Raw genomic sequence first — 16,905 nt, 5'->3', positions numbered from 1 at the left:
CTTATCAAGTACGCGATATTACACTATGTAACAAAATTGTTACTTTTGATTGTTCCTGGGCAGAAAGTGTTATTTTCCAATTGCTTATACCTAAAGAAAATGGAAAAGACCTATTTTTCTCTTCAAACTCTGCTTTTGTGACCTGGTTGCGTATAATGAAAACATGATGGGAGACTATATTTGGGGGCTGATACATGAAAGTGATTTACATTACAGTCACAAATCTCGAAAAACTACTCACTTCTAAACATTTTTGTTCATTTTTGTATAACTTTAGTATAAATACATGTAAATCTTGATTCATATGTTGTTTCATTCAGACCTTATATAAATGAAAATGTGCAAATATGCCCGCTTTTACATAGAAAATAGGTTAATTTCTAATCATTATTCAGGTCACAAAAGCAAAGTTTGAAGAGAATAATGGACATTTTCTGTATTTTTACAACCTAAGCAATTATGAAATAACAAATACTATCCAGAAAATGGCCCGGTATGGCCTAGCGCGTAAGGCGTGCGACTCGTAATCCGAGGGTCGCGGGTTCGCGCCCGCGTCGCGCTAAACATGCTCGCCCTCCCAGCCGTGGGGGTGTATAATGTGACGGTCAATCCCACTATTCGTTGGTAAAAGAGTAGCCCAAGAGTTGGCAGTGGGTGGTGATGACTAGCTGCCTTCCCTCTAGTCTTACACTGCTAAATTAGGGACGGCTAGCACAGATAGCCCTCGAGTAGCTTTGTGCGAAATTCCCAAACAAACAAAACAAAACTATCCAGAAACAAAATTTATGTCACATGGTATTATCATGTGATAATAGATTTACTTGATTTATCTGGACATTTATTTGCAGTTTGTATTTATAACAAGTGCACGAATTGGTCTTTTATATGTAAATATGTAAAATATTTTCTCAACCCAAACGAGCCGTTTTTGCATATAAATTTCTCAACAAGTGGGCTTCTCGACATCACTGAATTGGTCTTTTGGTAGAATGTGGATTTCTGAGCTATTAAACCTGGTTCTAATCCATGCGGTGACCCGGCATAGTCAGGTGGTAAAGGCGCTCGACTCGTAATCTGAAGGTCGGGGGTTCGAATCCCCGTTGCACCAAACATGCTTGCCCTTTCAGCCGTGGGTGCGTTATAATTTGACAGTTAATCCCACTATTCATTGGTAAAAGAGTAGCCCAAGAGTTAGCGGTTGGTGGTGATGACTAGCTGCCTTCCCACTTGTCTTACACTGCTAAATTAGAGATGGCTAGCGTAGAAAGCTCTCGTGTAGCTCTGCTCGAAATAATAAAAAAAAAACTAATCCATGCGATACTATAAGATATTCTCCGCGTTTAAGTTGTGGGTGCGTTACACGTGTCACAGTCAATTCTTTAATGTGAATGGGAAGTGGTACGTTGCCTCTGATTGGCTGCTTTCTCTGTGATCAGTAGTTTAAAGTTAGAAACAGTTACAATTTTATCACAGGGCCACCCAGAGAACCACTGAGATAGAAGTAAACATTAAGGAATATACTTCACTAATGGATCTCAAATATCATACATAAAGATACGTTAGTGAAACAGTAATGTAAGTTCGAATATTGCTGTGTTTCGGTTTTCAGTTCTTAAGAAAGGAAGACAAATGTGCCTATAATTTTTGATACATTTACAGTAGCTGATTAGTTGTATTAAATCTTTGTTTCAAATACCATAATAAAAAAGAAAAGATTTATAGCAATATGTTCAAATAATAATTACATTTAATCAATAAAATAATACCTACACACACAGTAATTAATTGTAACTTCTGACCAAAGCTAGCCACTAATTAGAGGGGAACTGAAAATCATCCTGCTGTTGCTTATGAATCCCTCGAAAAGTTACACGAGGACTATTAGCACTAGAAGTCCCTAATTTATAAGTGAATGACTAGAGGGAAGGCACCTAGTCATCACCCCAACTCTTGGGCTACTTGTTTACCAACGAATAGTGGAATTGATCGAAAATTATAACGCCCCCACGGCTGAAAGGGCGAGTATGTATGATGTGATGGGGATTCTAATCCGCGACCCTCAGATTATGATTAGAACTCATTAACCCACTACTTCACTAGGCTTAAACACTTACACGGTTTTGGTTTCCATTTGTTTACATCTTTGCTTTGCGTTTGATATAATATTTGGTTGACACTTTCAGTAAACTGCTTAATTTTATCTATAAAGTTGAAACAAAATAAAAACATAGAGCATACTGAAAGTTCTGAGTGATTTTCTTTCTTTAAAAAATCTGATTTTTAGTACACATTACCAAAATTACCAAATGTAAATCATAGGAAACGAATCATTAGCGTTCACCTCAAAAACCATTTGGATAATAGGAAAACAAGATTTCAAAGATAACTAGATCCCTGTTTCCACAAATAAGCATTAGTTGTTATCTAAATCACCTATCTCAGCACTGATTGGCAGTTAATCAAACCATTAAATTGATCCGTCATATCAACTGACGGCGCACATTAATAAAAATTAAAGATCGCAGATATTACAGATCTTGATTTTCTAACAATGTCAAGAGGGGTTAAAATTGTATAGAACAGTTAAAGATGTTCTATTTCTGTGATTAATAGCATTTTTCTTCTCATCACCCGCAGCGAGAAAGTAGCGCCTTATCAACCAGATCACTGTATTACTAATATGGAGGGGCAAAGGAAAATGTTATGAGGTAAATAAATGAATGATGTAATTCATCTCACATTTTACTGATGCTTCAGGCGAATTTTGATGTGGTAGCTTGAAAATATAGAAAAATGGAAATTTTTATACCTCACTTCTAATGAAATAGATAATTAAAATAGCTATTTAATGAATCAAAATACTATTTGTGTAATGAATAAAATTCTGAAGTTTCGTCTTTCAACTACAAACAGCAAAGGTACTTATCACACATAAAAGATGTATGAGGTAGAATGTTCTAGACTTAGCTGATTCATTTATTGCGTGTATATTAAATACATACTAATTAATTGTTTTTCTTGCATTTAAACTATCACGTATTTTAATTTATACTTTGAAATGGCAAATGGGGCTTTCTGAGCGACCATCGACTAGAACGAAAACAATTAAATATTTTCAAATATTGTATTAATTCAGTGGTGTAAGCGTGTACTTTCTGTCTGTCATGTTAGGCGTGTCTGATTCTCGTAGTACAAAGGTTCAGTGCTGTGCCCACCCACCAGTGGCACAGCGGAATGTCTGTGGACTCACAGAAACCGGGTTTCGATACACAGTGTGTAGTTTTGCGCTTAATTCCAAACATTCATTCGGTGCTGTGACTTTTATTCTTTGGGGTTATGGAGTGAATGAGTGCAACCATTTATTCTTATATTTATAATCCGTACCGTAGCCAATAAAAATCCTCTTCTTTTGAATTCTAGTTTCACCATCTCTGGTAAAAATAATTTCATACTTTTACGCTGGCATTATTTCATTAGTATGCATTTCTCGACGTTCGACAGGAATACGTTTAACTGTTTTGTTTGTTTGGAATTAAATACACAGCTACGTAATGGGCTATCTGTGCTATGAAACTCGTATTATAACGTTGTAAGCCCGCAGACAAACCGCTGTGCCGTTGGCACGTTTAACTAACTGTATCATGCTATCAATAAATAAGAAGAGATAAATCAGGAGGAAAACTTCCGAGACAGTTTTATTCGTTGAATGTATTAGTACAAAATATTCAATTATACTAAAACTTCAGCATGGAGTATGTTAAATATTATATCTTCCATATATTAACTGTAAACTTGTTTGTTTGATTTTGAATTTCGCATAAAACTACACGCGAGATATCTGCGCTAGCCGTCCGTAATTTTGCAGTGTAAGACTAGAGGGAAGGCAGCTAGTATTTACCACTCACCACCAACTCTTGGGCTACTTTTTTACCAACGAATAGTGGGACTGTACATTATAACACCCCCACGCCTCTAAGGGCGAATCTGTTTGGTGTGACAAAGGTTCGAACCCGCGACCCTCAGATTACTAGTCGAGTGTTTTAACCACCTGGCCATGCCGGGACCTCTGTAGATTTGTATACTGTATATATATAATTTCTCTTACTGTGGAAGACGTCATGAGATAAAAAAGAAAATGCTAGGTGTTATCTAAAGTAATTATTTTCCTCGTATATTTTTACGTCTACCATAAATAATTCAAGTTTTCAAAAAGTAAATGTTGGGTTGAACTTACTGCTAATTCTACCTGAATTTCTTTTTTTTACAGTATGTGATTAAAAAAGAATTAAAACATCTTTAACAACAACATAAAGTTTTCAAGATTTAATATGTTTAAAAAGGAAAACAGTTAAAATGGAATAAGTAGTTGAAAATTAAAACGTAAATTCACACAAAGGTGAAAATATAACAAAGTATGGTTATTTACACCACAATTTACCATCATATATGTTAGAAAAATTATTTAACTGACCACCCTTAATTATAAACATAAATTTATTCAATAGTTTTACATAAAGTAGGACTTGGTGTTTGAAAACAAATAGTCTTACAAATAATAAATATTCTGATTTAACTAAAGTGTTGTTATAGTGATCACATATTTCCTACCTTCGACTTTTTGTTGTTGTTTATATACTGTGAGAGAACATCTCAATACAGTAACAAGTCAGAGATTCTCAGTTATGCAACAAACAAAAACTCTCTCTCTCTCTCTCTCTAGGTGTTTGGGTATATATATTTTGTATACCCAGTAGGGTCAGGTACACTAGACCTCTTTCTCCTTCCATTACTTAGTTGGAATGGACTGATTAATACATTTAGAGTGAATATAAAATGGCTGAAGTAACAGCATAACTTTAAATCTGGTCCTTTTCAGAGCAATGTCTATTTATATTGTTCTATCTTTTTCTTTTTTTTAAATAAGTCTGAAACGTAGGTGGTTCGTTTTATTTTAGCAATATTTTATTATTATTATTTTAAATTTGATTTTATCTTAAATATCTGATGTACAAGTTTAACGGGGAGAGGTGTTTAAGTCTCTCTTCATCATATATGCAATATCTGTCTAGTTCGCATAACAACTCATTTTTTCGCCAATATTTATCAACATATTTTATTTTACTATGTAGAAGTCTATCTGGTATTGTTTGTGTATTTGAGTAATTGTGCATGAACTTTGAGGAAGTGGTTTTAGGTACTCTGTATGATGATGTAATTAGTGTATTCTGTAATGTTTGGAGTTTGGTTTATATTTGTTTTTCACTTACATTGATCCATGCAGGAGCTGCATAGTCTATTACTGGTCTAATGTATATCTTGTATATTTTAATGATGTTTTCTGGTGTTGTTACGTTGTTTAGACTCCTAGCGTAGTTTATTCTTCGTCAAATTTTAGTTTTTATGTTATTTACATGTTTTATCCAGGTAAGTTTAGAATCATATGTTAACCCTAGAATTTTTGCAGATGTAGCAGTCTGGAAAAGTTCTCTGTTCATGTAGATCTGGGGTTGAACTTTTTGATGTTTCGTTGATTTTGAAAATATTTCTAATTATGTCTTCGCTGTATTTATTTTAATACTATATTTTTCGCAATATTCACATAATCTGTTTAGTTGCGGTTGTAAGTTAGTGGCTGCTATTTCTGGTGTAGGGGCACTTTTCCAAATTGCTACATCATCAGCGAACTGTGACGCGTATCCGTGATTTGGGTCTTTTAAGTGGCATATTATTTACATACATGATGAAGAGAATAGGACTAACCACCCCTCCTTGAGGGACTCCAGCTTCTGGAGTGAAGAACTCCGAGAAAGTTCCCTCTATGTTTACTCTACATTTTCTATTTTCCAAAAAGTTAGATAACCAGCGAATAACTCGCAGTAGTCCCATTTCATATATACGGAACCGAAGACCATTGTGCCATATAGTGTCGAATGCTTTCTCGATATCGAGGAAGCAAGCGACAGTGCATTCTTTATTGTTAAAGCTGTTTATTATTGTTTCAGTTTGTCTAATTATATGATCTGTTGTTTGTCTATATTTTCTAAATCCGTTTTGTTCTTCTGGTAATTTTGAATTAATCTCCAAAAATGTGGAGAGTCTATTGCTTATTATTCTTTCAAGAATGTTACCAACACAGCTGGTCAGGCTGATCGGTCGATAACTGTTTGGTTTATTGGGTGGCTTTCCTTCTTTGTGGCACATTAAAATATTAGCTTGCTTCCAAGAAACTGGGATGTATCCAGAGTATAGAGATAAATTAAATATGGCTAATAGGTGGTCAAATAATTTTGGAGTGCCTTTTTTGAGAATAATTGTTTGTATTCCATCATTTCCCGGTGCTTTGTTTTTTGAATTTTTTATTGCTTGTTCAAGTTCATTTAGTTTGATTTTTTTGGTTAGTAGTTGGGTATTGTAGTTATATGTATTATGAGTGTTGCTGTTTATAATGTTGACTGGAAAATGTGGTTTATATAATTCTGTGTTATTTGTTACGTGGTTATTTATTTTATTGTAGTAATAGTTGTTCATGTCCGAGTCATTGTGTGTTTTAAATGTGTTTTGTTATTGAAGTTTGAAGGCTTCTGCTTTTTCTTTGTTGGTTTGTGCTAAGGTGTTGTTATATTCCAGTGTTGGGTATTTTCTTGTCGTGGGTTGTTTATAGCTCAGTGCAACAAACAACCAGGTTTGGCATAGTCTGTTTAAATTTCGCGCTTAGCTGCATGAGGGCTGTCTGCACTAGCCATTCATGATTTAGCACTGAAAGACTAGGGGAAAAGCAGCTAGTCATTACAACTCACCAATAATTCTTGGGCTACAGTTTTACCAAAGACCAACAGGATTGGCAGTCACATTATAATTCCTCCACGGCTGATAGGACGAGCATGTTTTGTGGAACGAGGCTCCGAACCCGAAACAACCAGGAGCTAATTTATTTTGAATTTAACTAGTTACCACTAAGTAAATAGACAACATTGCATACCACGTCCACATTCTTTTTTCAGAATTCTACTTTGGAAATATGATTACTCTATTTTACTGCAGGCTTTAAGTTACCCCAAGAAAATTATTATGTGTATTTATTTGCTTATTTTTTTATTTATACTCATTTATCCACCATTTTTGTTACGTTTTGTTGAGATATTTATTGTATCGGCTATTTGTTGAAGATTTAAAGATAGGAATTATGTTTTTATATAGAATTACAACACAGTAAACCTGCAAGAAAGCTGAGTAAACCCTTTATTAATTTTATTTTATAATTGCTGTTAGTAAAATACATGTAAATGAGTGTGTGTTTTTCTTATAGCAAAGCCACATCAGGTTATCTGCTGCACCCACCGAGGGGAATCGAATGCCTGATTTTAGCGTTAAAATTCGTAGACTTGCCGCTGTACTAGTGGGGGCCGTTTAAAGAGTAAGTGTTTGTTTTGAATTTCGCGCAAAGCTACACAAGGGCTATCTGTGCAAGCCGTTACTAATTTAGCAGTGTAAGACAAGAGGGAAGACAGCTAGTCATCGCTACCCCCCCGCCAACTCTTGAGCTACTCTTTTACCAACGAATAGTGGGATTGACCGTCACATTATAACGCCCCCACGGCTGAAAGGGCTAGCATGTTTGGTGCGATCGGGATTCGAACCCGCGAATCACGAGTCGAACGTCTTAAGCACCTGGCCATGCCGGGCCATAAAGAGTAACTGAAATTAGTTCTAATAATCTGTTCTTAAGGAGCACAATTAAAAGAAAAACGCAATAGATTTCTAAGGAATAATTTAAATTATTATTACATTTAGAATTACCCATGTAGCTGAGATATGTATAATTTGCTAAGTACTGAAAACTATAATTAAAACCCGTTTCTAAACTCGCATGGGGTATTCATTTGGTATCATCTTTTAATTTTTTGGCCAGACATAAACTTTCTTTTCTACGGCTGAGTTGAAAGCTGTTTGGCATTGTGAACGGTTTCTAAAATGGTTAACAAGAGGGACCATGTTTTTATGTGTGTTCGATCTTTTGGATATCACATTCAAAACAAACAATTCTAATATTTGAAATCACTTAGGTAACATTTCTTTGTTCACATTTCGTAGCATTTTCCTCGGTATCAGCTATGCTTATAACAATGATATTAAAGGGCGCTATTGGTATTTGACATCCGAATAAACAGATAAGTTTATAATATAACATCGTTCTATACAGAAAACCTGACAGATTTAGGTCTTATGTTTTTGACCTGGTTTGAAGGTCACCAAACAGAAGGAACAGAATTTTAAAGGCTACCCAGCCCATACACCATTCCTTTTACGATACTGTTTTTTTTTTCTAACATAAAGCGCTGCTTCAGGCACGTTATACGATTGTAGAAGGTTTACGGATAGCATCTCGATGAATTGTATATATAATTTTTTGGTATAAATACTTGGTTTATATATACATATACAGATAAATAGATTTTTGTTTGAATCACTTATCCCAAAAGTTATTTCAAAAGCATTAACTAACCTTAGAAAAATTTGATGGAAACCGTGTATAAACATTTGGTCTAGGCAACATCTAAAGGCCATTAACGAAAAGCTCAAGCCTCAGGTGGTATATGCCGTGAAGTCAATGATTAATGTTTAGGGTAGTGTGCTAGTATCGAAGGATTATCTAGCTGCAGGATGACTCAAGATCTATTCAGCTAAGTATTATGTAAATATGAGTTACATTAGTTATATATCAACTTGTTACAGATTTAGGCATTTCATGGAGCTAACCTGTCACAAGCAGAAGCTGGATTTATCGTTTCATAAATCTTACACTGATAATTCCAAATCACAGATTTAACTTTTCAAATTACACGCACATTTCTCCATTTCGACTTTAATTATAATATATCACAAGGCCACCATATCGTAGGTTGCTTCACCATTCTTCTATTTGTTTCAACTCGGTGTAGTCTGCGACAGACGTACAGACGTATGAATGTTAGTATGCTTCAACTGAATAGACTCAAGTCGTTATTCGGTCACATCGAATACATATATGGAGAACTTGTAAGCAAGTAACGATGTAAAAATTAATAATAATAAATAAATGCAGCTGTCTGATTCATTCAAGAGTGGTTAACTCAATAAAGAAAATGCTTTCAGAAAGAGCACGGGAAACGTCCCGAACGAACTTCACACACGTATTTATATGTAGGTAAAATGTAATTAATCACGGTGGTTGCTAACAGTCCAAAGGACTGAATTAATTATGCTTTTGAGTTGGATAATTGTTTGACTCGGAATCTCATCAGATCTTGCGAATATCCTGTAATCGTCAGGTATACAGGCATAAACCAAACCGAACAAAGGCGATAGTTCCAACTGAAGGTCATTTAAGGTTTAGTAACAGAGGCTAGAATTAATTATAATTAAATTATAGCACATTCCTGTGTGTGTAAATATACCAAATAATAGATTAAGGTAATTACTATTGCATTTATGAAAATTACAGAAATATGTACACACACGAACATCTTACGAGAATTTTGTTTGTTTGGAATTAAGCACAAAGCTACACAATGGGCAATCTGCGTACCGCGGAACTTGTTAATATATCACCTATATTTTTATCCTAAAAATCTTCAAACAGAAGTACATTTTTTCAATGTTGGAGATTATTGAGAAAGAAAATTTATTATATGAAAGCTTTATTACAATTTGGCACCTGTTAACCTCTCATTTAATCACTTAGGTTATATATGATTAACATTCCCTCCAATGGGTTTACGGTCAGTTTAAGAACTTACAATGCTAAAAATACTGGGTTTGATATTCGCGGTAGGCAGAACACACATAGTCCACTGTGCATCTTTGAGCTAAAACAAATAGCTAAGTCTAGTTTTAAATATCGCAGAAAAAATGAAAAAAAATCACCTGAGGCATATTTTTTGTGTACCGTAATTGATAAGACTTGCTTGCTTAAAAGATAGATAAAATGTATTGGTAGTCAGGGTTGCAAATATCACGTTCTATGAATTTATTTTCATCAAGGACTTTACCTGTTGAACAAAACTTACTAAGTATTATTATTTTGCGAAATTGTTGAAATCTTAACATCTAGAATATATTGGCTAAGCTATAAATTTGCAAGCTTATATTAAGCTGTACCGCTAAAAAAAAACAAACATGTTTCGATACCCGTTATGAGCACAAATAACTCTCAGGTTACTTTGTGCTGAATAACAAAATAAACACAAAATACAGACGAAATTAGTGTTAATTTCTAGCAACAAAACTAATATTTACATTTTGCTCCAAACTAAATATTGGATGGAAGATTGAATGTTTTACGTAGCGCTAAAAAAACACACCACTGAAGTCTTGTTTTCACATTTTATTGTTATGTACACGCCCCCCGCTAGTACAGCGGTATGTCTCCGGATTTACAACGCTAAAATCAGGGGTTCGATTCCCCTCGGTGGGCTGAGCAGATAGCCCTTTGTGGCTTTGCTATAAGACAAACACACACTCCTATGTACATTTTAAAAATATTCCACGAAATCGTAAAAAATAAACCAGGTTATTCATGAATTTGACTTGAAGAAATACTGAGCTGAATAGTTGAAGATCAATGATTCTTGTGAAAATAATTGGTTAACATTTCGCGTGCGTTAATAATGAGAATAGATAACAGAGCTGCGTGCTTGTGATATCATCTATTGAGCCCGTTCGCACGTAGCATCTCTGCAGTAAATTATTGTATCTGAAATCATGTCCTAGAGCCAACAATGTCGAAAGAATAGTAAATTAGTTGTTTTCCTTGACACCTTCTTTCCCTCTGTAGTTTACTCAATCTCTACTTCATTCTTACAGAGGCTGATGTTTCGGCAAACAAACTAGAGCAGAAAGAAAAAATGCGAAGAGCTAAATAGTAACTGAAGTTAAAAATAAGAAGTTATCCCAATTTTCCGCATTAACTTATTGCATAGAAATCACTAATATTGTATTGAGACTTATAAAATCATTTTAACATCCCTTTTGATCAAACATAAACAATTACATGTTTGTTTTTTATTGTGTTTATCTAAATGTCCTAATAATGGGTTTTATTGTATATGTGTATATATATATATATTTTAGGGATGCGCATCTCATCATATTAGTCGATACGATACGTATTTAGATACGGATGCCGTGTTATGATACGTGTGGTTCACTTGGAAGTTCGAGCAAACAAACTAGCCGTTCCTAACTTAGCAATCAAAGACTAGAGGGAATGCAGCTAACCATCATCACCCACCACCAATTCTTGGACTACTCTTAAACCAAAGAATAGTGGGATTTATTGTAACTTATAACGCCCCCGAACCCGCGCCCCCCAGACTGCGCGTCTGGCACTCTGAACACGTGGCTATACCATGCTAGGCCGATACAATACGTACCTAGATATAAAAAAACAAAACCAACGGTTTGTTGCAAACTTTGACAGTCTTGTCTGTAATTTATTATCTATATTACTAACATAGTCTTTCTTAAGTACTTTACACTTTACAGTATTGTTTTTTAATCAAATTCTGAGGTTTGATCAGCTGAATGTCAGCTGTCAAGAGAAGTAAAATGAAAAAAAGGAAAGTTAAAATCAGTATCTGTTCTGCTACTGTTAGTTTGTTATGTTACTTTCATGTAGTGTTTATGATATAAAAAGTGATGACAACATCTATTACTCAATACTCATCTTCTTTTATTGAACTGTTAATTTTTTGCAGAAAAAATGCTTTATCGCAAATTATGATTTTTACTGTACGAAATACTTATGTTTACTGAAAGCTTGCCAAATTTTATGATACATGATACATAGATCGTATCGTATCAATATAATCGTACCACAGCTTCACGTAACGATGCGCGTATTGTATCGCTGTATCGCCACAGCTTATATATGTATTACATTTTAACATAGGCAAAATGTAAATGTACTTATTTAACATTTTACCTCAATTCTTAGATTGAAAATTGAGATTGGATTTTTCTTATTTTTAATATCACTGTATTTAGCTATGCAAACCATAAACATCGATATTTAGTTACATAATCACGGCAAGAAATACAAAATAATTATTTTTAAAAAAAATAATTAAACATCTTCTATTACACAGGACAGTTAAAATGCTACCAGCCCCTTCATAGTAAGTATATTTAATTTTTGAATGTTATTTCAGAGAAATATTTTAGAAGGTTTAGCACGTGACTTGAATTTTGACACTTGTTCAAATTTAGAAACAAAGTAAACATTAGTAGTTATTTCAATACTCTCTACTGCAGCGATGTATTACGGAGAATAATACTCGAATATGTCTTATTTTCTTGAGACTTCTTACCAAATGATAAATGATAAGAAAAAAGAATGGTTACATTCATTTTGTATTGGTGGACCTTGTAAAATCATGGCATGCTGTGGCCCGACATGGCCGGTGGTTAAGGCACTCGACTCATCATAATCCGAGAGTCGCGGGTTCAAATCTCCGTCTCACCAAACATGCTCGCCTTTCAGCCGCGGGGGCGTTATAATGTGACGATCAATCCCACTATTCATTGGTAAAAAGAGTAGCTTAAGAGTTGGCAGTGGGGGATGATGATGACTAGTTGCCTTCCCTGTAGTCTTACTCTGCGAAAGTAGAGACGGTTAACGCAGATAGTCCTCGTGTAGCTTTGCGCGAAATTCAAAAACAAGCAACGTCATGTTGTGTAAGTGTAGACTTTGAGAAGAAGAATAAAAGTAATTTTAAATCTTAGGCTTAGCAAATAAAAACAGAGCTTAATAGTGTTGAGAAATAATAAAAAATTAACATAAGTATGTAACAGGAAGTTCAACTCATCATTTTCTGACTAATGTTAAGGTCTATCATAAAGTTTGTTAAAACATGCAATCTCTTTCAGTTACCGTTTTACTAATGATATTATCATTGTATTGTATCGATTTGGTGTTCATACTAAAACTATCAATATTAACAAAAGAAAACTTAATATTACTTTTATTTGTATCTTTTCAATTGTTTTAATGCATAACTTATATCCTCCCAGTTGCACATCAATATAATTTAAATAAACTGTATATGAACTCTCAAGATTGGTTTATTTACATTATTTTCTATCGTTTCCTTTACCTGAGGGCTGCTTTTAGCTAGGTTTTCTCTCCTCTATTTGAATACTTTCTTATTTGGATTCGGGTTCATTGTTAATGTGTTTCATTTTTAATTATTCTGTCTCACATGAAACTTAAACTGATTAATCCTGAACATTAGCCGCAAGAATGTCTTGAAATTTCTAAGTGGATTCGATCTTCTGGGATTTTTTAATTAGTATTACTTATTTAACATGTTTTATAAACATAGTACTAAGACAGGAGCCACTTCGCTAAAATATAAAATACAGCAAAAGCAACTGATAGAGTAGTAATATTTTACCATTATATATATACATAGTTATGCGAATTAGTGAGAAGAATTAAAGGTTATCCTTCTTTGGAACGGGGAAAAGTCCATTGATTTACAACGCTAAAATCACAGGTTCAATTCTTATCGGTGGGTATAGTAAATTGTGGCTTTATCATTACACGCATACACTAAACACTAAGTTAATTATTTTGTCATATGTATTTCATATTAGCATGAAATTCAAATTTATTTCACCTCATGTTTAAGTAGTGTACTATTTAACTATTAAAATATTTATATCTTTTTTAACACAATATTATTATTATTTTTAGTAGCACTACATTTGTTTTTAGTAATTAAAGTCACCTGTTAAAATAGATATTTGTATATTTAAGTTTAAATATGCTATCTTATATACTTTTAAAAGCCAATTTTGTTGTTGTTTGTTTTGAAACAAAAGCGGTAATTTGATGAAATTTAGATGGAAAAGAAAGTTTTTTGTCCTCAAATTTGTCAAAAACAAATTGATAATAAATTAAAAAATAAATAACACTGGACAGACCTTCAGAATGAAATAAATAAATAAAACGGGACGATTAAAGTACTTTGGAATTAAACACTTTTGTTACAAATTAGTTCTTACTCAACATGTTAATTTTAAGTTGCCAAACACACAATAAACTGATAGAATCTAAATGAAAAGTGCTTAGCTGAAGTAGTTGTAGTTCATTTACTCTGTAGTTATAAGCAACATTAGAGGAATATTAAGTTTTGTATCACCTCGTGTCGATAGAAAACCATCAAATATAGCTTTCTTAAACGTTTTATACTTTAAAACTGTTTAGTGAAATGTAAAATATCCTACCAAGGTGTTTATTTAGTGCTGTGAAAGTGGGATCCATAAATAATCTGAAGTTAATTATTACACTAAAAAAAACAGAGTGTGTCATCAGGTTATTTGATTTTTTAATATTATATTGTAATATAACAGAAACATTTAATTACATGCTTTCATTACATAAATAAGGCTTGTATTTTTAGTTATATTTATTTAACTTATTTTAGTAAATAGTGTGTTATAATAAAAAATATATATCTGCTTCTACAAATATTATCATCCGTTAAAGAATGTAAATTTTAATGGCAGTTACACATACAGCTTTGGTTCAACTTATTTTGGTAATATTTAATGCGCATTTTTATATATTTTGGCATGCAAGCTTCAAATCAGAGGTCTGTAGATGTCACCATGTCTTTATCTTTATTTTTATAAACACTTTTATTCTCAGATATTGACAGTGTTCAGCTTTCTCTCGATTTTAGATTGATGTCGTCTAATGTTTTTTTATAAATAAAGAATGTTTTGTTAACAGACACAAAGTTTCGATCACTGATGCATAGATTTTGAGAATGATTGCGTCATTGATCGAAACGTCTATTTTTTAAATCTTCTTTACTGTAAAAGCTGTACCTTGTAAAAATACTTATAATTATTAAGCAAATGCAAACGAAACTATTTTTCAAACAATATTTTAAGAAAACTGATATTTGAAGAGTTTTCCTCTTATAGTTTTAGCTGCGACATTCACTGCGACATGAAGAAATGTTTACGTTGTTATTTTCATAAAAGGCTCATCACAATATCGGTATATTCATGATACAAACTATACAGCTTATAGTTTGTATACCTGCAAGTAACTTTAGTTAATAATATAACAATTTGTATGTTTTTTTTCTACAAAACCAACTGTTTAACCAGTAATATTTACTTAATAAGCATTTTATCCTTAAACATTATTTAACAATACATTTGTTTTAACTGTTTACGTCACTATTGTAAGTGTAAATACCAGTTTTAGACATTGGCCACACTGTTTTCGTGTATAAAAACAGTGTACAACAAAAGATCAAACCTTACACATTTTACTGTAACCACAAGGTTAAAAAAAAAACTACCCCTATAATTTAAAGCTTTTGCAGATATTAAATCTTCTTAAAATTAATTAATTTGGTTTTCAATTTCGTGCAAAGCTACACAAGCGCTATCCGTCCCTAATTCAGCAGTATAAGACTAGAGTGAAGGCAACTAGTCATTATCATCCACCGCCAATTCTTGGGCTATTCTTTTACCAACGAATAGTGGTGGGATTGACCGTCACATTATCACGACCTCACGGCTGAAAGGTGGAACATGTTTGGTGTGAGGGGGATTCGAACTCACAACCCTCGGAAATTTGAGAAATAATTTGTGTATCAATTATGAGGGCAATGTAACATTTAAGACATATTTTACAAACTTACGTACCCCCCGCTAGTACAGCGGTATGTCTCCGGATTATAACGCTAAAATCAGGGGTTCGATTTCCCTCGGTGGGCTGAGCAGATAGCCCAATGTGGCTTTGCTATAAGAAAAACACAAACTTACGTTAATTTACTGTTTCATAAGATAAGCCGTTGCTGCCCGAATGAGTTTATGTGTTTAGTGACATATTTATTTATTAAGTTAATATGAGGAAGTTTTAGAGTAAGAAGTAGGTAATATCCTTGTAAACTTATAGAACTACTTCGAATTAACTTATAATACTTTAACAAAAAAAGTTCCATAAAATTTGAAAGTGAACTTTAATATGAAATTAATGTCATAAAATCTTCTAAAAACTATGAAATCAAACATTTTTATTATTATTGAATGACTAACTCTATTTTAAAATTATATCAAAAAATAAATTGTTCTGAGATATGAGGATAATTTTGATTTAAGCAAACTAAAACCAACTCATTCCAAGGGTACACATCATCAACTGTAAGTTGAAGGTCCTCATGTTTTTTTCTGGAAAACGTTTTTCCTGTTACTTCACATTAGGAGCACCAACTTCCTCGGTGACTTACATAAATAATTATAAATTGTCTCAAATAACACATAAGATAAAAAAGCAGTTATTTATACAATGTAATTATTTCAACTTTATTATTATGTCTGTATGTATTTTCGATGACTGTAAGTCTTTATCTTTGTAGGACTACTTTCGACGTATACAGTAGTGCATTTGTATCGTGTTCATACATTTACCAATATTTAAATAACTCCGCCAAATGGGTTTCACGCAGTTTCTCGACGGCGGTAACACGGAAGAAATTCTTAATATAGTCTAAATTAATTTATCATATAATATATTTTATATTCTCTGATTCGGTCTTTTTATCATGGTACATTTCTCTGTCAACCCTGTATCTTATTATTCTGTAACTCAATTAAGTTTAGGCTTAACTGTTCAACATTCAACGTTGCAATAAACCGATCACAAGTGACATTTGCTTTTATCTTAGCTTTAACGCATCAACCAGTACGCTATACTTAATCTTGCAAATCCTATTGTTTGTCCATTCTATCCCTTTTGTGAGGTACCTTATTAAACCACAGGGATTCGCAAACTTCCACCAATCGTGTTGTCAATTAATTCCTCAATACTTCTAAAGACGTTGTTTATAAGGTTTCCTGGTA

The 16,905-nt window shown here is 33.2% G+C and overlaps 1 protein-coding gene across 16 annotated transcripts in view; it reads left to right on the top strand.

Moving 5' to 3' along the window:
• Positions 1–16,905, top strand: part of LOC143246310 (uncharacterized) — a 219,730-nt gene that overhangs the window by 19,504 nt on the left and 183,321 nt on the right. The window lies entirely within an intron of this gene.

The sequence above is a fragment of the Tachypleus tridentatus genome, chromosome 3 (assembly GCF_004210375.1).
Source record: "Tachypleus tridentatus isolate NWPU-2018 chromosome 3, ASM421037v1, whole genome shotgun sequence".
In the NCBI taxonomy this organism is placed as follows: Eukaryota; Metazoa; Arthropoda; class Merostomata; order Xiphosura; family Limulidae; genus Tachypleus; species Tachypleus tridentatus.
The sequence above is the reverse complement of the archived record's forward strand: the minus strand, read 5'-3'. Positions and strand labels throughout refer to the sequence as shown.